General features: G+C 45.1%; 2 long non-coding RNA genes across 2 annotated transcripts; one reads left to right on the forward strand and one right to left on the reverse strand.

Moving 5' to 3' along the window:
* Positions 1-9,107: 9,107 nt before the first annotated feature.
* On the reverse strand, positions 9,108-11,026 carry LOC125329209. The gene is made up of 2 exons (XR_007205084.1): positions 10,989-11,026; positions 9,108-10,394 (listed from the first exon to the last, which is right to left on the reverse strand). It is a non-coding gene; the product is annotated as an uncharacterized LOC125329209 (long non-coding RNA).
* A 4,189-nt stretch (positions 11,027-15,215) lies between these two features.
* LOC125329210 lies at positions 15,216-20,144 on the forward strand. Its single transcript, XR_007205085.1, has 2 exons — positions 15,216-16,904; positions 19,213-20,144. It is a non-coding gene; the product is annotated as an uncharacterized LOC125329210 (long non-coding RNA).
* Positions 20,145-20,970: the final 826 nt, after the last annotated feature.

Consider the following 20,970-nt stretch of genomic DNA (forward strand, 5'->3'; position numbering starts at 1 on the left):
GAGTGAAAACATTTTCATAATTGGTCATTTTCTGAATTCCATTATTGCTGAATGTTGGTATCATGCCAGCAGTAGCTGTGTGTGAGCCCAGGCTGAACAGTTTTGGGGTTTTTTTCAGTGAAAATGTGGCTAGAAGGCATGCAGCATGTTGCTTTCCCATGGAATGAAAAATCTGTCCTTTGATATGACAACTTTAGTTTCAGCAACATAATTTGAAGTGAAATAGGTAGAAATTCCTGATTTAGAGATAGCAAGGACAGTCCTGCTGGGTCCAAATCAGCTTCTTTATTTTTTTCTTTTTTTTTTTCATTCAACAATTAATCAAGTGTTCTCCGTTGATGTTGTGTAATTTAGTTTGTAATTTATGTTGTGTAATTTAGTTTGTCAACAGTTCAGGGAGAGTACTGGCAGGTTGGACGTGGATTAGAGATGGACAAAAAGAGTTGGGAAGTGTGAAGGTTCTGCTAAAGTTCAAAGAATTTGGACTACTGAGAGATGAGGTGGACTGCAGACTCAGACAAATCTGTGCTGGAAAAATGGGATTAACAGAAGTTTTTGAATCTAGACAAGGATAACGAGCAGTTAGTGGTGGAAAACAGAGGTCCTTGAACCTTGGAAAGGGTTTATGTTTGAACAGGGAACATAATTAACACTGAAACTACATAAAGTTCTCCGCTTTTATATGAAAGAATTGCATTTCAAGAACATGATCACATTTAACTGTCGTGTGGCCTATGCTATGTAAAAGGTCAGAATAGATTGAAGGACTCTTGTAGCATGTGAGGAAAACTCCTAAGCTAAGGTTCAGAACAAAGCTGCTCTTCGGGAAACACTTGAGCTGATCTTGCTGCTTGGGTAATCTCGCTTTTCCAGCAGTGGGACTGTGATTTCTCTGGGGCTGTGCTCATTCCAGCTATTTCCAATTGTTCAGCAGCTTCACAGTGGTGACCCTCAGGACTCTGGAACTGCTCACAGGAGAGTTTGCCATCGAAGAATAAGCATTTCCATGCTGCCTCTTCCCCTGCTTTGAAGTAACACACGAGGCATCTCTGCTTTTAATTTTGAGAGTATTTTTAGTGAAGGAAGCCCGACGGAATTAATTAGGGAAGACAAGTGCAGTGGGGTTCCCCTTTCAACGGATTGCTATCGGAGTGTATTCTGAAGTTGTTTAACTGGCTCTGCATTCCAACACAATTTATTCACTTTGCTCACTTGAGCGTCTGCCTTTTGTATAGCCTCGTTCATCCCAGAGCTCCTGACCCTTCCCAGACGTGGTTTTCTTGTTTGTGCCTTGACCCCTGCAGCCCCCGTTGTGAACAGTGTAGTTGTTGACTGGTACATTTCAAGCAGGAAAACAAATAATGGTTCTTTCGTCTTCCATCTATGAGGTCAAAATTAACCCCAGGGGACACAGAGACCCCTTAACCTCTTAAAACTCTCCTGAACACCTGGGCAGTTTGGCTGTTGCCACTCTTCCCACTGGTAAGTTTTATGGAATAGCTTCAGGAGTCAGCAGCCCTCAAATCCTTCTCCTGCAGACTAACTGGTTTTGGGATCCTTGTGGAGTAAGTGGATGTCAGCCTCCCCACTGCCGTGGAAGATCACCTCCCTGAAGGACACTTGCCCCCTGACCCTCCTTTCCAATGCTCCAGCACAGGAATAATAATCTCCAGGCACGTGGTAGTTGCAGTGGTGGAAAAGCATTTTTAAGGAATGTTTACACAGCTCGTGCTGCAGCTGCTTCTCTAATTCTCATGAGAAGCTGGATTTTGTTTTCCATAGCCGTGGGAGTCAGGGCAGGCCCTTTGTACCACCTCAGGATCCCCTGGGATGCTGCGAAGGCTGCAGGAGGAGCTGCCCTCCCTGTGGCCATTTATGTCCTTGGACTGGAACACAAGAGCGTCTGTTCTGGCAGAGATGAGGTGGGGATTTCTTTTGCCAGCTTTCTTTATTCCCCCAGGAGAATTCCTTGCCAGGGAGGGATGTGAGGTCTTTGGGGGCTGTCAGGGCTATATGAGCTGGGATTTGAGGCTTTTGTGGGTATGGGAGCTGTGAGGGCATTGACAGGCAGGACTGAGTGATTGACAGGTGGGATCAGCCTGTCAGATTGATTGACAGGTGGGACTAAGAATGATTGAGAGGCAGGGTCAGCCCCTCAGGGAGATTGGTTGGCAAGAGTGATGGTGAGGGGCGGGACAGCCCCAGGTGTGGCCAGTGAGGGTGACGGGGGCGGGCCCTGTTCAGAGCTGCTTTTGAGGCTGCATGGGCGCACGCTCTGTAGGTGATTTTGGGGATATCTCTAGGACTAATGGTGAGAGCATCTTGTAGGGGCTGGGGAAGCACCTGAGTGTGGAGCACGGCTCAAGGAAGGTGCCGAGGGACGACCCCTGGGCCAAGCAGGAGCAGGTGAGGGAAGCAGCACCTGAGCAGGTGGGGCAGCACATGGGGTACAGGGAGATCTTTTCCCTCTCTCCTTTCATCTTCCTCGTCCTTCCCCAGTGCCTTCAATCCCTCCTCAGTCACCCCAGAAAAGAAATTTTTTTCCCTGAAGGAAGAAGGGTTTTAAATTGAGGGGAAACCCTCCTTTTCCCTTATTGTCTGTGTTTAAGCTGGGGGAGTCCTCATTCACCTGCAATATTAGGGGTATCAGTTGAAAGAAACCCTGCCTATTCCATTATTTTATTATCAATTGGTGGGGAAACCCCATTTTCTTGTTTAAATAGAAGGGAAAACCTTTATGATTTAATTTTTATCAGTTTGAATTGAGAGCAAGCTATCCATTTTCATCATCTTTACATTTAAATTGACAGGGAATCTCTGTTGTCCCTCATTTTTTAAGGTTTAAACTGAATGGAAAACCCCATTGCTTCTATCATTTGAGGTATTTATATTGAGGGCAAAAAAATAGCAGGGCAGGAAAAAAGGTGGCAAAAAAAGGGCAGGGAAGGGGGGAAAAAAATAGAGCCTCTCCTTAAGTGGGTCAGCGCTCCCAGATGGATACTCATAAGGGTACAAGGCTGGGAAGTTAAGGTAAAGCTCAGTTCATTCCGAGAAATTATATAGGTTACCTGACCACTGTTACAGATAGGAAACAGAAAACGAGTGATTTCCAGTAAAGTCTTTGTCATTTGGTGGGAAAAAGAAGTAATGATACCCAGTGGCTGCAGGGATGGTAATCTAAATTAGTTCAGACCAGATTTCCTTTGTTTTTTTAATTGATGAGGGTTATTAACCTTACCTGCTACAGTTTTGGAATATATTCTAGTTTAATCTCGCTGTCCTCCATGCTGCATACTCCCAGCAGCCGTACTTAACTATCATATGATGTGTGATTTTGCTTCTGTCCCTATCCCAAACCTCATCTTTCCTGGTTTTCTGCTTCTTTTTAATATGCTAGTAGCACTTCTGTGTCCTGTCCCTTTGCAGTATTTCCATGGATAGAAGCAGTGGGACTCTACATAAAGGATGCTGCCTACAGCTGAGCACAGGGACCAGTGGATGCTGTATCAGCTTTCCATCTGTTGCTAGGTTGAAAAGTGAGCAAGATTTAGGTGGGAGCTGAAGGCTGGGGTAGCTCAGTTTGTTCGAGCAGTGCCTCAGGCTGAACACAGGAATTGTACCTGTGTAATTACAGGTTGTTCTGACAACCTGTCTGCTGCAGCTGCCACAGATGAGCTGCTCCTTGAAAAACGTTTGCTGACAAGTTCCTTTTACAAGGTCAGGCTGTCAGGGTGTTCCACCAAGTGCTTGTGTCCTTTCAGGCCAAGTGTCAGGCTCCATGTGTGTCCAGAGTGTCTCAGAGCATGTTCTATGGTGAAATAATTTCTTGATGTAAGAGCTGGAATACTGAAGTCAGACTTCCTGCCACCCACAATGAATAACCCCTCTGGACAGGGAAATGTGGCCTTTCTGCAGAGCAGCCCTGGTGATGGGAGAGCACGTGGTGAGTGAATTCTCTACCCACACTGTTTCCAGATAAGATTTTTCTGAGCAGTCAGAGGTCAAACAAGTTGTGTCATGGGGTTTGGTTACTTTAATCCTCTGCTGGCACCAGTTAGAGATCAACCTGACTTTTATGCCCTACTGCTTATGGGAGATGGGTGTAATGCTCCTCTGAACCTGCCTGCATTGCTAACCAAAAAGTTCTTTCTGATTGATCAGATGAATGCTGTCATTCTATATCCTGCTGACTGGTAATACCTAGAAGCTGTGATGCCCCAGGCTGGCAGCTTTTCGGTGCTGGGTCTTGCTGTACGTCCCTAAAAGCAGTGGGGTCTCAGTGATTCATACAAGCCAAGTGTTCCCCAAGAGGGATGCATTCTTGAGAGAAATATGTTGCTCTGTCCCTTTTATCTGCCTGGTACCTCTTCCATGGGAAAGCCCTGCTGTGTTTTGGTGAGGAAGCATCTGTCAGGAATTGTCTGTTCCTTTTTCCAGGTCACTTGCCTGTATGGAGCATGTCCTGTCTTGACTACAGTGAGTGTTCTTCAGGCAGATTTCTGAGGCAAATCCAAGTGAGGACAATGTCTCCCACCTTGTTTTTCTGTCCTGCTCACAGCTGGGTGCTGCCTGTCATCATTCCTGCTTGCTTAACATCAGGAACGGAGGCCACCAATGTTGTTTCATAACTAAGTCAAAAAGGCCTAGATTAAGGATTTTATAAAGCCGTTTAAAATGTAATGCCTTTCCAAAGATGTGATGTGATTATTATCTTGTAGTTGTTCTAGCTCTACCAAAAAAAAAAAAAAAACAAAACCTATTTGAGTAGATTGAAAAGACTTTTTCTCTTATTGGTAACTAAAAGGAACATGCAGATGTTTAAAACTTATTAAGAGGTGAGTCACAGAAGTAAGCAAATGAGAAAGTAGCTTTGTTTTTCCTTTGTTTCATGTGTGGGTATTTAGAAGTACTAAATACATCAAGCTGGATGCAGCCTTGGGCACATTAGTGAGCTACCCAAGGGTGAGCTGGCAGGGCTTAGGGACAAGTGGGAAGGAGGATGAGAAGTGGACGCATTTTGCTGGCAGATACCGAACTCTTCAATATCTTGTATTGCAGAGAAGGGGAAGGAAGGCATGAGGCTGAAAATAAAAATGGCAGATTCCAGAGACAAGAGGGCAAGAGAGAAATCCTGGGGGGCTAAAATGGTGTGATGGGAGAGAAAAGCAGAAGGAACTGTTACGAAGAGAGGCAGTGAGCCATGTTTCGAAGCAAACTGGATGCAGGGGTGCTACAGTTGAGGGGTGTGGGGGCTCCTGGACCAGGTAAGAATAGCAATGGCATTGTTTTGGCTGCTGCTGGATGTGGTTTTCTCTTTTCAAGATGTTCCTCTGATTGATGTTTTCACAGTAGCTTGCTAGGCCTCATTTGAGGATAATTCCAAGAATTTTGAAGTAGTTGGAAAAGAATGAGGAAAAAAGGTGAACCTGATCCATTTCTAGTAATTCTGAACTTCTCTTGCAGCACCGTTCCAGGGGAAAGCTGGTGAAAGGATAAAGATGCAGAGGAACAAGTGTTGTAAACCCCCCTGCCTCCCTGACAAAGCAAACCTTTCTGCAATCCCAGTAAATCTCTTGGAGAAACTGTGGGATCATAAGGTTTCCTAGGAAAGGAAAACTAAGGACAGAGATGAGGAAAGAGGCTTCCAATTAACAATGATTTGATGGAGGTAGGAATGATTCTTGTATGTTTGATGCACCCCTTTTTATTCCTGGGATAATTTTAAATGATTTCTTTAAAAAATCATTTCGATTTGGGAATTCAGATTAGAGAGGAAGCGATGCAAAATAAATGCAGGGAGAGATCACAGAATCATCCTGGAATGGCAGAATAGTTTGGGTGGGAAGGGATCTTAAGGATCACCTCATTCCATCCACAGGGTGCTCCAAGCTGCGGCCAGCCTGGCCTTGAACACTTCCAGGGATGGGGCAGCCACGATTTCCCTGGGTTTACGGGCACAAGAGGGAATTTCCAGCAGGAACTGAGGGGTTTCCCTTGCTCTGCCTGGCCCTAGCAGGGCTTTGGGAGGCAGAGGCTGTGGGAACAGGAGCTTTGTCCACTGCCTTGGGGGAGTCTCTGATGTCCCAAAACCCAGCAGAGCAAGTGGTTGTGGTTTAACATCCCATTCAAAGGAGATGCCAGGCCAGGACCGGGAATGGACTGCAGAGCAGGGATGGTGCCCAGCAGAGGGGTGACTGTCCAGGGGGTCCCAGCAGTCCATCCCTGCTGCCCAGGTTTGGGATGAGCAGGCTGGTGACTGTCCCTGTGCTTGCTCTGCAGGATGAGGAAGCCAGGCCTGCTGAGGAGGAAGATGAGGAGTTGTGGGAGGATGGAGACAGCGGCCACCAAAGGCTGGGGAAGGCACAGATCCAGGTAGGAGACGTTGCCTTGCGAGGAGAGGGACTTGTCTGTCCCGTTGGAATTTGGGGCGTGAGGCCAGTGGAACAAAGGGTTTGATTCCATTTTCTTGCTCAGATTTTCACGTGCCTTAAGAGAGCTTTGCGAAAATGTCATTATCCCTGATTGAGTCTCTGAAAAACAGGGATTGAAGCTTTCAGAAGGGGCCCAACCCTGCCTGCATGTATCCAAGTGCAGCCCCCCCTCCCTGTTTTTGTGTACAGCTGGGATGAGACCTCAGCTGCTGTTACTTGCCAGCTCACAAGTTGTGTAGCTCAGAGCCTCAGCCATGAAGGGCCAGGCTGTGTTTAAAACAGCCCAAGGTACCAGAGAGCTGGAGTAATTTCCTAGCAGGTAACTTGACTTGGAAGCTGCATTCTAAAATTTGTCCACATTTAATTGATGTCCCACATGGAGACACCTAAAGAAGCAGAGGTGGGGTGCTCCTAACAAAAGAACATCCAAATTCTTTGGTGGTAGAGGGCTTAAAGTCTGAGTGGAGGTGCCTTTAGGACACTTCCATTCCAGTATCTGAATGGAATTTAAATGAAGTAGCCAAATCCTGACAAGCTTGTATGAACTCCAAAGCCTCTGCAAGGGTTTCACAGCCAGGGAAGGAGGTAAGAGTCTGGAGTCTCTCCCCAAAACCTGGCTGCTGGTTTGTTTGGCCAATCATAGGAATAATTGTGTATTCCCTGGGGCTGTCCTTATGGGGAGAGGTTTACTTATGTGCCCTGGGTTTATTCAGTGCATCTTCAAAGTGATGGAAATTGATTTCATTGAAAGGCCAGGGGTGCCAAATGTTTTCCCCAGCCAGAGCTCGGAGCCAGCCCAGTGGGAAGGGGTTTAGTGGCCATTTTCCTGCTCCCTTGGGCAGCAGCACTGGAGCACTCGCACCCAACCGTGCCCGAGGTGCCGAGTACTGGCAGGAGGCAAAGCCAGGGACTGGGCAGGAGGAGCTTGCAGTGCTCCTGGAAGCGCAGACCTGGAGCCGTGGGTTAGAACTCCCAGGAGCTGCTGCCTCACTCAAACCTCGTTTAAAGCTCAGCATCCCTCCTGCTCCCTTGGAATGATTGTTGCTTCTGTTGTTGCTCTTTCCTGATCCATTATGATTATTATTGTAAATTGCCACTCCATTTCTTCCATAGCCCTTTGCTTCCCAGAGGTGGTGCTTTAGGAAAGCCCCTCCAGCCTGGGAAGGGGCTTTTGGCTCCGGACTCATTCCCAGTCCCCATGAGCAGCTGGACCTGTGCTGTCCCCAGCAGGTGCCTTTCCTTCCTTCCCTGCTGCACTTTGGCTTTTCGAGGGCTCTCTGGGGGGCTGAGGGAGAAGTTCTTTGTCATTCCAGGGCAGCATAAGCCCTGATCCTGATATGTGGAAAAGACTCCACTACTAAATAAGTAGTAAAGTAGGTATGTTTATTCCAGCGCTGGGACACATGGGGGATAGCTCCTCCAAAGCCATGCGTGCCGACAGCTGCATTCAGCTTGGTATGTATCGGGTTACAAGTTCCATATTCACTGAGTTTCCCAATATGCCTATACATATTCATTACCTAGCCCCGCCTTGTATTACAATGAGCCCAAAATCCATTTACATCCACGTTGCGCTTGCGCAGTGTCGTCTGGTGGTCATGGGCAGGGGTCTCTGAGATGAAATAAGAGTCTTCTTCAGATGAAGTAAAGGGTCTTCCTCATCTTGAGCTCTTCATCTTGCTTCCCTGTGCATGCTCTTTATGTCTCTGGCTCAAGTCCAAACTTCAAGACTGGTTTGAGTTAGTTTTAGGTTAAAAATAGGATCTTTGGTCAAGATTCCTTCTCTTTAACAATAGTGTGAAAAACGAGGTTCACTCTCCTGTTAGAATTTAAAGAGTTTAATATAAAGACAATAAGAGACACATAAAATAAAGCAAAGGGATAACGGCCGGGTGCCTTGGCGCTCTGCCAAGAGCACACCTGATGCTCAAGGTGAATCCTTTTTATACCATTTTTACTGTCTGTTCTCTATTCATATTCAAACTTTTCCCGGAGCTGTTCTGCATGGCCACTCCTTGGGTCTGCCTTTTTAGAGCATGCGTAGTCTTTGGCCTTGTGGTTTTATTTCTTTTGATTCTTGGGGTTGGGCCCGCTAGGTGAGAGTCGGTGGTGGGGTGGATCTCTTAATTCCTCAGACAGTCAGGGCTGATTGCAGCTTTGGGCCTCTTTGCCCCCCGGGCAGAGCAGTGATAAGGGCTCTCGGACCCTCCTGGCCGCCCGTTCTCCGGGCAGAGCAGCCTTTGGGCCCTTTTGTTCTCTGGACAAAGCGTTGATTAGCAGCTCCTTGGGCGTCATACTCTGCTCGCTTGGAGGTTATCTTACTTGTTCACACTTGCTAACATTCTTGCTAAAACGAGAGAAAACTACATCCAGACAGCAAAAAGCATTTCTAACACTATATAATACCTACTTTTATACTTGCGAGAAGCCAATACTATAATATATGTTTATAACAATAGTCTCATATCTTCTTATCCTGCTTTGGTAGGCACAATAAGTGTTGGGCAAGCTGTATGTGTTGCTTCTAACAAACTCCTTAGTAAATCATTTAACTTCTGCTTCCCCATCCCCCTGATTCAATCCCACTAAAAGCAGGAGGAATCATTTCATCCTTGTGTTTAGATACACCTGTGGTGTTTTCTCTCTTTTGCTGACACTGTGTGGTGAAGCAGCAGCTCCCTGGAATAATTTTTATTTGTAAAACAATGAATTCCCTGCTGGAATCCCAGTCACAGCCCCCCAGATCAAGGTGCAGTTTAAGGCCTTACATCCTGACCAGGACAAGTTCCTGTCCTTAGACATGGAAACCAGGAGAAAACTCAGACTGGATTGGAGCCAGCATCCAGAATGGGGAAAGTGAGGCAGCGTGCTTGGCCCAGGCTGGGGCTGGTACAGGGGGTGTTCCCCATAGGATGACACCCATGTGGAGCAGATCCTTTTCTTTCTTTGTCCAAAGTCCCATGGCAAAGGAGCAAATAACCCACAAGTGGGGCCTGGAAGGAAAAACGGTTCTGTTAAAATTAGGCAAAGAATGCACTAAGAAAAAATGGACATCCTTTTTAGGTATGAAAGTAAGTAGGGGAAAAATGTTGAAAAAGAGCTCTTTTATTTGGTGCCACCTCTCATTTTTCATGGATAAAACCCTCTAGTGAGCAATCAGAACAGGAGTGGGAAAGCCAGGAGCCTTTGACTTCCACAGTGGACTTAATTTCCATGCTTAATTTCAACAATTTCTTCTCTCTCTCAGGACAGGAAAACCCACTTAACTTGTCCCATCTTTGCCAAAAGCTTTGGTGTTTGAGCAGCCAAACCCAATGGGCTCTGGCCCCACCAGCCTGTACTGGAGGGCCCCTGGTCCTGCCTGTGGTGTGGGATGAATCCCCAATTGTCCCCAGAGGGGGCTGCCCTGGTCCCTGCAGTGCCCAGCACCTGAGACACAGAGAGAGCCCTGTCCACAGGGGCTCCTTGTCAGGAATGTGGCAGCAGCCCCAGGAGCAGGCTGGAGGTGAGAACTGGGGCTGTGTTTGAGACTGACCAGGTCAGCTCAGTGTTTACCTGTGGGGGGAGTTTGGCCCCCCACGCTGAGTTGAAGCGGGATCAGGGTGACAGATGCTGCATTTTGGGCACCCTGAGAGTTTCTCTCCCCCTTGGAGATTTCCTGCGGGGATGGGGCAGGGCAGGGAGCAGAATTAACCCTGCACCTCCCATGGGCACTGCTGGCCTTTGTCTCTCTGTTGTGCCATCAGCCTGTGGGAATTTGCTGCTGCCGCTGCCACCCCACCTGGGGGCTGCGTGCTCCTGGCAGCCCTTCCCAGCCCCACAGCCGAGCTCCAGCGCTGCCTCCAGGCTGGGTTGGGAGAGTTTGCTGGGAATGTGCCTCATCCCTGGGAGTATCCTTTCCTTCCAGAGTGGATGGATGGAGCTTCTGGGCTTGTCAGCTTCAGAGTTTGCTTGCAAAAGTCACTGCAGGGAAGAATGACAAGGAGGTTTGTCAGAGTGGTGCTGTCAGACCCCACCTGCCAGTCTGTGCTTTGGGTTGGAGGTTGTTGTGTATTGGCCCTGCAGGGAATGAATGTCCCCTTCCCACCTCAGCCCAGCAGATGCCAAGGGCTCTTCCTGGAGTACTTAACTCTTTGCTTCCCTTTGGGATAACTTAATCTCCACCCTTCCATGAGCAATTCCTTGGCTTCTCCTGGAGAAAACCCCACAGCAGAGGCAGTCTGCAAAGGAGCCCAGAGCTGTGCCTGGAGCAGAGAGTGCTGAGAGCTGCGTGTGCCTCTGCTGCCCCAGGCTGGCAATATCCCCATGGCACAGACTGGGCAAATGGGATTAGAGGGAGCACAATCCCTTCCTGGAAGAGGTTTTCTCCTGTGCAGATCAGGCACGGGGCAGGAAGGGAACTTTGGAGATCAGCTGCTTTCCCCCAGAAGGCATCACTCACACCAGCATGGATGACATGACCTGTGCCTACTGCTCACCATGCACCCGGCCAGAATCAAGAGCAAAGGTGGGTTTGGGTGTGAGCACTTGAAATAACTTTGAAAGAGAAGCAATCACCTTTTGCTGCTTCTTTCTTTCTTTCAGATGCTGGGATTACCTCTGGGCACATGTGCTGAGCTCTCCCTGCAGGGAACTGTCAGGCCTTAACAGCTGTGAGGTTGTGTTCTTCTCAGTGGGGAACTGGAGATAATAATTAATTAATTAATTGATTGCAGTAATGTTTTCTGAACCTTTCCCCTTTCCTGGTAGATCTTCTCTCTCTGCCTCTGAATTTACAGCTGTTCCCTGGTGTCATTGGCCCTGCCTGAATTCCTTGCAGCTCCTCACTGGGAAAACCTGGGATAACTTCAAGGGGACAGAGGAGACATTTTTAGCTGAAAACCTGGGGTGACTGAGAGGGGACACAAGAATTGTTTGTGTAGGAAAATGGGAGGGGATGTTGAGGGGAGCGAGGTGGCATTTTTGAGGGAGAAGCTGAGGTGATGTTTAGGGGAGAGAATGCACATTTTTGGGGCAGAAAAGAGTTAATATTGTACAGGAAGGAAAATTTGGGGGTAAAACTTGATGTAATCTGTAGGGGACAGAATGAATATTTTGGCATAAAAATGAGGTACTCAGTAGTAGACAAAGAAGGAAAAGTTTGGAGGCAAAGCTTGACAAAATCTCAAGAGCAGAGAATGAACACTTGGAGGGAAAAATGAGGTGATGAGTACTGAGCATGTGGGGAAAATTTGGGGGCTAAATCTGAGCTAATCTCTAGGGAAGAGCATGAACACACTGAGGTAACATGAGGGAATCAGTTGTGGGCAGGTAGGGAAACTTGTGTAAAAATAATATTAAATAAGCTGTAGAAAGAACATTTTGAGGTAAAAATGAGGTAAGCAGTAGTAGACAGATGGAAAACTTTGGGGGTAAATCTTGATAGAAGCTACATGGTAGAAAGGAAATAAATATTGAAGGAAGAATGAGGGAATCAGTAGTGGACAGGTAGGGGAATTTTGGGGGGGTAAAACTTGAAATAATCTAAAGGTTGAGAATGAATCTTTTTAGGTAAAAATGAGGTAATAAGTTGTGGACAGTTAAGGAAAATTTTGGGGGTTAAATTTGAGGTAATCTCTAGGGAGAGTGTGACCACTGACATAAACTGAGGCAATCACTGGGGCTAGGCAAGGAAATTTGGGGTGTAAAACTTGGGAAGATCTGTAGGGCAAAGAATGAACATACTGAACAATCTGGAATCTAGAGACTTTGCTTAATGTGGCATGGAGAATTTATAGCAATTGGGGAGAGGGATACAAACGGGATGCAAAAACTAATAAGGGTGGTAAAAGAAGAAAAAGAAAAAGGAAGATGTGGGCAAGGTTCACCAAGACAAGGACCACCCCGACTAGGAAGGGACCAGTGCGCCTTATGCAAAACCTGGGCATTGGAAAAACCAGTGCCCAGAAAAGAGAAAGGGTGATGGAAAAGAAAGATGACCAGAGCGGTGCGGGGGTGGTTGCTCATATAAAAGAAGACTGGGCGCTACCCTAGGGGACCCTCTGGTTATAGTTAAACTAGGGAACGAAGAAAAGAAAGTGGAATTTTTAGTAGATACAGGAGCAACCTATTCAGTGTTGAATAAAGCTTTGATACCTATATCAAGGGGTTATTTTGTAGTGACAGGGTCAACTGGCCAATCTGAAAAGGCATACTTTTGTAAACCACTGAAATGTAAATTGAGAAAACAGTGGGGAATTCACCAATTTTTATATATGCCTAACGTTCCACCTGCACTTTTGGGCAGAGATCTGCTAGAGCAGCTGGAGGCAAAAATAATATTTAAAAATGGGGAAATCAGTTTGGAAGTAAAAGACCAACAACATATAGAGTTGCTGAGGAAATTATTAAGAAGATAATGAATCAAGTATTCCCTGGAGTGTGGGCCTCTGGTACCCCAGAGAGGGCAAAGAATGCCCTGCCAATTCAAATCAAGCTTAAAGAAGGGAAACGGCTCGTAAGGGCCAAGCAATATCCCTTGAAAAGGGCAGACAGAGAAGGGATCAGGCCAATTATTGAGAACTTTTTGCAAATTGGATTGTTAAGGGAGTGTCAATCTGATTTTAATACTCCTATTTTACCTGTGAAGAAACCTGATGGGCCATATAGGTTAGTACAAGATTTGAGGGCAGTCAGTAAAGTAACTGAAGATTTATACCCAGTGGTTGCTAACCTTACACCTCATTAACTCGTTTAACACCTGAACTAACCTGGTTTACCGTTTTAGATTTGAAGGATGCTTTCTTTTGCCTCCCTCTCCATGAAGCCAGCCAGAAAATTTTTGCATTTGAGTGGGAGAAGCCCAAGAGTGGACGCAAAACTCAACTCACATGGTGTGTATTACCCCAACGGTACAAGAACTTTCCTACTATATTTGGAGAACAGCTTGCAAAGGATCTAGAATCCTGGGAACCCCCACCAGGAGAAGGACAGCTGCTTCAGTATGTGGACGACCTTTTGGTAGCCACCCAGACCCAAGAGGCATGTATGAACTAGATGGTAAGCCTCTTCAGCTTTTTGGGCTTGCAAGGGTATGGGGTGTCCCAAAAGAAGGCCCAGATGGTAAAGCAAACAGTTATTTACCCGGGCTATGAAAGAAGTGCTGGACAAAGAACCTTTAGATGAGAGTGCAAAGAAGCGATATGCCAGATCCCGAAACCCCAGACAGCAAAAGAGCTGAGAAGTTTTCTAGGTATGACAGTGTTGCAATTATTAAAGGATCAGGGGCATGGATCATTGATAGAATTATGGGATCTGTAGAAAAACTGTACAAGCAATAGGCCTAGAAGCAAAAGGCCTGTGTGTGAGAAACTGCCTGGGAATAAAGGGGGAGTTTGATACGATGCAGCTGTCCTGATAAGGTGCTAACCAGGGAACAGGAGGGGTGAACACCGAATTCTTTTAATCATAACATGACTATGGAAGCTTGCCAATGTAAGGCCAATTATGTAGAAATAGAAATGTGCTGTGATAAGCTTTAAGCCACTTAGGAGTTAACAAGCTGGTATACTATGCAAGTGCTTTTGGATTGCTAATAAACTGGAGTTTGCGCTTATCAACCACATTGGTTTTGGACTGCATTCCTCCTCCCGCCGGATCCCCGGGCTCTCGTCCTTTTACAATTCCAACATGACAGGGTGGTGCAGACTGTGGATTAATGGTTATGGGTCGCTTGCTAAACCTTTATATGCATTGATTACGGAAGGAAACAAGAGCCTGCCGTGGACAAAGGAAGCAACACAGGCTTTCGACCAACTGAAGAAGGCCTTCATGTCAGCTCCAGCCCTGGGACTTCCAGACGTGAGTAAACCATTCTTTTTGTTTTCTCATGAAAAGCAAGGGATTGCCTTGGGAATACTGGCACAAGACTTGGGCCCGTATCGGCAGGCAGTAGCCTACCTTTCCAAACAGCTGGATGCAGCTGCCAAGGGATGGCCAGGGTGCCTCAGAGCCATTGCAGCAGTGGCAATAAACATCCAAGAGGCATGCAAATTCACCCTGGGCCAGAAAATGACTGTGCTAGTGTCTCATACAGTATCTGCAGTCCTCCAGGAGGCCAAAGGGGGACATTGGCTCTCCCCTCAGAGATTCCTGAAGTACCAGGCCATACTGGTAGAACAAGATGTTGAAATTGTGGTGACTAAATTGTGAACCCAGCTTCATTCCTCAGTGGGAATCTGGGAGAACCGGTGATCCATGACTGCCTGGAGACAATCGAGGCCACTTACTCCAATCGCCCAGATCTGAAGGACATCCCTCTCAAGGGCGCTGAGACCTGTTTCACTGATGGAAGCAGTTATGTTACCAGTGGAAAAAGACCTGCTGGGTATGCCGTTACCACCAGCCGAGAGGTAATAGAGTCTGGACCATTGCCAACAAACACCTCTGCACAAAAGGCTGAAATAATTGCTCTAACCCGAGCCTTAGAATTGGCAAAAAAAAAGATTAATATTTATACAGATTCAAGGTATGCATTTGGGGTGGTTCATGCACATGGAGACATTTGGAAGGAGAGAGGACTGTTAAACTCACAAGGGAAGAGTATCAAGCATGCACCAGAAATACTGAAGTTATTGGACATGGTTCAGTTACCTGAGAAGGTAGCTATCATGCATATCAAAGCACACCAAAAAGTGAGTTCTGAATTGGAAGAGGGAAATACGCTGGTGGACAGAGAGGCAAAAGACGCAGCCAAAGGTGAAGTACCCAATGAAAAGGTAGAGGCAACACTAATGGAAAATGCTCAAAGTCACAAACGCAAGCCTGTGGGAAGGAAGGGATGTTTGAAGATGGAAATATGCGTTTGTGCAGGATGGGTTTCATGAGGCTTACCATCCACCCATGAAACTTATCTGATTTGGCCCTGATTGCTGTGACAAATGCTTGAGCAATTAAGTTTAGACTTAAAATAGAGGGGTGTGCAACAAAAGCATATGATGAACAAAATGACCGCGGTAAGGAGTGACTTAATTAAATTGCAGCAACTGTTGCAATCCTTCTTGCTGGCCCTGGGTGATAAGCATTGGAAACTGTCCAAAATATTACCAGATTGGGAAGATACAGAAGAACAAGACCATGAATTGAACTGTATTATACCCCTCTGAACATAGAATATGGGCATGAGAAATTAAAAGCCAGTGGCAAACCATTAACCTAGAGCCCTGCTCTATGAAGGAACAGTTAGGCTACATATGTGAAAGGATTTTAGGTAAAGGCATTTGTTTGGACTCTCTCCATAGACCAGCATTTTAAATACTGGTAGTTTGCATGAAAACTCCACAAAAATTGAGTTTATGCATACATCCTGTTCAAATTACGGAAAAGGAACTGATTTACTTATCTGCCCCAAAGGGTGGGTATTACACATTCACTGGAATAAACATACAGCAGAACACTCAATGTGACAAAGCCAGGGCAGGTCTCAGACTCCTTCCTCTCGCAAAAAGCAAGAGCAGCACACCTTTCATACACATACAGGATAACAGTTTTGGGCATGTTTTATGTGACTTCTATCTCTTCCTTCTCCTTCTAGAATGATTCACCTACAGAAAAAATCCGTTCTGTTGGAGAGGAACTGTCTACACTAAATGGGAAGGTATGAATTAGCATCTCCAGCTTTTAGAGGGCAACTGTTCTTGTTTATGTTCCAGGAAATCCATCTTTATTAAGATTTTGATACTGCATACTTACTTAACCACTTAACGCTGTTTTAAGATACTGGGCTTTGAAGCAGTGAGTAATTTCCACTGATCTCAGTGGAAACTTAAAGCCATCAGTAACGAGTGCTTCTAAAGATCCTATTCCCCATTTTATCCCAGAACCCCCAGAAAGGAACCGTACTAAACGGACTCATTCAGTATGGTTCTAGAATACCAGTGCCATACAGAGAGTAATATACAGACCTGACATAGGTGCCTTTATCACCATATTTTAAGATTTCATAAATACTTCAAGAAAGAGTCTTCAGAAAGCACCAAAGTAAAGTCAGTAGTTCAAGTGACAAGCTCCTTCAAAGATCAATGCAACTTCCTTGGATCTGAAGCTTTTAGTGTGCTTTTCCTGGCTGTATAATTGCTGAATATTGCCACGTAAATATTTTCTTTTCTTTCTTTTCTTTCCCTATGCAATCTCTTCCAGAATATGTTAGTAGTAGAGGTAAGTAACAATTGAAGGAGAAGGGGAATGACATGGACTTTTTTCTCCCTGCTTTTCAAGTTAATACATATTACACATAAAACAATAATTAATTATGTTACTGGGCTGCCAAGTTTGCATGCTCTAATTTAATCCAGTGATAGTCTGGTTTTCCTTTCAGACTTGAAGGATAATTTGGTTTTTTATCTCTTTCGGGACATTACTGACACTGGTAGAACAATGAATGCACTGCTTTCAAAAATAAAAGACAAGAAAACCAAGGATGGTAAAAGTTGTAAGGTACAGGGATATAGCCACTAACTAATGTATTCAAATCATTTGGCTGACTAGTCAGTGTATGCTGATGGGTGCTTGTTTGGCTTGAGGTTTGGGAGGGAGGAAGCAAATGCAGGAAGCAATCCTTATCCAGCTGCTGAAAAATTGTTTATTAAACTGGGAAATTTACCCACACACTACCACCTTGTAGTGGGTTGAGTTCGAAACCAGGCAGAAACACCAATTAAATGTAGTGGTTTTGGTTCAAAATATTCATTACTTACTTATTTTCCTTCTGTGAGATAAGAATTAGGAGAAAAGCAAAGCAGGCACAAACCTTAAACAGTTGCAGTACAATGAAAGAGTTTTATTACTAATAGAATTAAAAGTAAAGAGAAAATAACAAAACAAAATTAAAGCAAATCCCCCCCACCCCCCCAGCACTTCTCTCCTTTTACCCAGCTCACACAAGGGATAACAGAACATGGGATGTTAGTCAGTGTTCCAGTTCTTGAAAAGTCTCTCTCTTATGCTTAAGGAAAAAAGGGTTTTCCTTCAGTTGCACGTGGTTCCCAAACTGCCACTAACAGCAGATCTGCCCGGAAACAAATAATCTGCTGTGTGTAGAACATCTCTCCCATGAAAAATCTCACAGATCCTTCACACTACAAAACATGGGCCATCACATGGGGTTATTCATCTTTTTAAGGATAAGTTATTTTGGCCTGCACACAGAGGCTTTTCTTCGCCACAAGTCTCTAACAGCCTCTTACTACTTCTATATAGCCTGGCATAGGCACTCTTCATAATCTTCACGGGCCACACGACGATTCTCCATCCCCCCATGTTCTTCAAATGGATTAAAGAGACAAACAGTTTGTGGTATTACAGTTTCTTACCACGGCATGCAAGAAGGTTTCTTTTAAGCTGCGCGCCAGAATCGCGGCACCGCCCTCTTTTCTCCCGCCGCCATGCTCAGCTCCGTCCCACGGGACTCACTTCTCTTTCTCTCTGACTCTGAAGCCGCCATGTTGAAGAGTGTTCTTGTTCGGGCTTTACGGTGGGGAAAGCCTCGCTCCCTCTGTGCTGCTGGCTGCGTGGTGTCCTCTTCAGTTCAGCACGGAGTGTGCTGGCTGCAGACAGGAGGCTCTGCCGGCTCCCGCTGGCTCCGCCGGCTCCGCATGGAGAGGAGAGGGACCCGCCTGTCCCCAGAAGCCGCGCTGGATGGGTTTAGCTGTGAGCAGTCCATGGCTGGTTTTAGCTGCCTGCGGCTCTGGGACAGTCCCCCTCAGTGACCCAGGGTCCGTGCCGCGGCGATGGGAAAGGGGGAAAGGGGCAGTGGCCCCGGCCCGGCCCAGCGGGGCCGGGAGGCTCGGAGCCGGGGGGGCCATCTTCCAGCAGGCGAGCGCCGACCAAAAAGGGGAAGTCCCGCCTTTCGGTGCGGTTTAAATATGTAAATTGTGAGAAGCGTAATTGGTCTTAAAGACTGTCCATCAACTCAGGGTCAACCCAACACACACCTTCATTGTTCAAATTAATAAAAAAAGGTTTTGTGGCTCTTTCTGTGTAGTCCATAAAATCGGATAGATTCCCTGTTTCTTACTTGCTTATGTTTGAAGGAAATTAATCTCTTTCCATAGGTTTTCTAACACCACCTCAGTTGCCTCAATACTAGAATGACAACACTCAGCATATTTCTTAATATCCTCAACCGCAGAAGTTTCCAGAATCTAAGAGTCTGTCAGTACTTGGAAGATGACTTCAAGTAGCATTCTAGATCTGCTTTTAGCAGATCTCTAAAAGGAAATTCTGTGGCATATCCCTGTGTCTGTCAAGTAATCACAATGCTTTATAAAACAGTTGCTTTATGCACCAGTTATTCAGACAGTCCTTCTAGTGACTGTCCAGGTTCTCAGTTTCTTCTGAAATGCACAGGAAAACCAAGAATAGACATGATTTTGTAGAAGAAATTGTCCTTTTCTCCATCCCTCCCCACTAAAATCATTACCGGCCACTTGAATGTGGTTCCCCTTCTGTGCTACTCTAGTGTCCTGAGGCACTGCTACATGGAAGGGCAGTGATCTGAGACACAGGACTGAAGGGAACTGAATAGAAAATAGAGCCACTTGGACATTCAGAATGAACCTAGATCAGAGCCTTTGCTTCTCCCTCCCTTACAAGGCTGAACACTACTTCTTTCTGTGCAATAATCTCACTGTTTTAATTTAAGTGCATGATTTTAGAAGCTTATGGGAAGGCACGGCCGAAGGGAAGTCTACAGCTTAGAGCAAGACATATTTTAAAAACCAACCTTCTCTGCTCTGCCTTACAGCCTGCTTGTTAAAAGGACATGTCAGAGTCCAGGTTACAGATCAGACTGTGAGTATTGTGTTCTCCTAGTATTGTTTTTTTCTGTATTTTCCAAAATATAGTCTTATAATTTCACTTCACGCAGCACATCTGACAACCGGCACATACATTTCATGAAAGCCAAGAGAAATGGGGAGAAAATACATAAAAACTTGTGAACTAATGACCAGCTAGGCATGCCATCCTGAGATCTCATGACCACCTTCTTTTTTTCCCCTGCTTGGCCTGAGTGCAGGCTTAGCTTTGATATACAAATTAAACTATTTAGATAGCAGAAACAGAGCCAAACCTTAACTGTGTATTATTTTGCTTTGACCTGAGAGGGCATTTGTTTTGACTCTGCATTATTAAACTTGCTTTGTTTCCAAACTGAAAAGTCCTACATCATTCACCCTGCATCTCCTTTTACTCAAGTAAAATCTCACTCCTTGTCTCGTCTCCCAGGACTACCTCATAACTAGGTTTTAAACAATTATTTTGTTCATAAAAATCATTCTCTTAACAACTGTATTACTGACTGATGGGAATGGTTTAGATTCTTACCTCTGACATCAATTTACAGCTCAGATTCTTAAGGAAGCACCCTGAAAGAGAGAGGATGCCGATTACTCTTAGCTCAAGCATGTGTTGAATACAAAGTGTGCACTTAAAAGCTACTTACGCCACTGAAGTATAAAAAGAACAGTATTTTCTTACAGATACAGGCTTTGAAATTCCAGATAAATTTGTGATTGGATATGCTCTTGACTATAATGAATACTTCAGAGACCTAAATGTAAGTACATGCACATTCCTCCACTACCAGGTATCAGGTACCTACCTACTGCAGGTACCCAGCAAGAACATTTGCTTCTACTCAGAGCTTCTCAGCAATTAAAAACCCTTCCATTCCAACTAGAAACTTCCATTAAAAGAACAAAACCATTTTTAAGGTGCCAAGCTGGTAAGGCAATGTAGATGTATAAGAAATGTTTGTGCCTTAGTTTTTATAGATCTACTCCACAAGCCTCACAGCTCAGCCATGCTGCAGAACATCCTGAACCCCCAGGATGGTGAGCAGCATACAATCTGTGGCCCCATCTGAAAATAAAATATTTTGTAGTTTGACTTAAATTGGATGTTTGTCTGTCTTAGTTCAATCCTATGTTGCTCTTTTATCACCAAGTCTTTAGAGCAGTCATGCATGGACTCTCTGTGAAGGTTTTCCATACACCGGATAACATGGTCCATAAGATCTCTCTTCCCTTATTCCATTACAGCTTCCTTAGGCTACACAGAGTAGTAGACTTGGAAACATCATAAACTAATATGGCTGATCTCTTTTTCCCTCCTTTGTTTTCAAAAGTACTTTCTTAATTCTAGTTAACTCAGGAAGTTTTTCACTTGAAAGTCTTTTTATTGAGACAAACCAGTTCTGTTGAAGATACAAACAATCTGTGCTATTGCTCAGAAGCATCAAAGAGTATGCAGTAATTTAACAAACCTGAGTTCTTTAGAATATATAAACCTATATATTACAGATAAACTTGGAAAGGATATTAAAATCTCTATTTTACTGCAAGTATAGAACTTGCAACAATTATGGTTCTGGTGTGTTTTTCTTACAATGCTGGGAATACGACTGAATATCAGTTTTGCATTTCATTTGAAGATAGAGGTTGATAAATACTATGCCTTGTGTTTTTTAGCACATCTGTGCTCTGAAAGAGAATACCAAAGA

This window comes from Corvus hawaiiensis, chromosome 8 (genome assembly GCF_020740725.1).
Source record: "Corvus hawaiiensis isolate bCorHaw1 chromosome 8, bCorHaw1.pri.cur, whole genome shotgun sequence".
Lineage (NCBI taxonomy): Eukaryota > Metazoa > Chordata > Aves > Passeriformes > Corvidae > Corvus > Corvus hawaiiensis.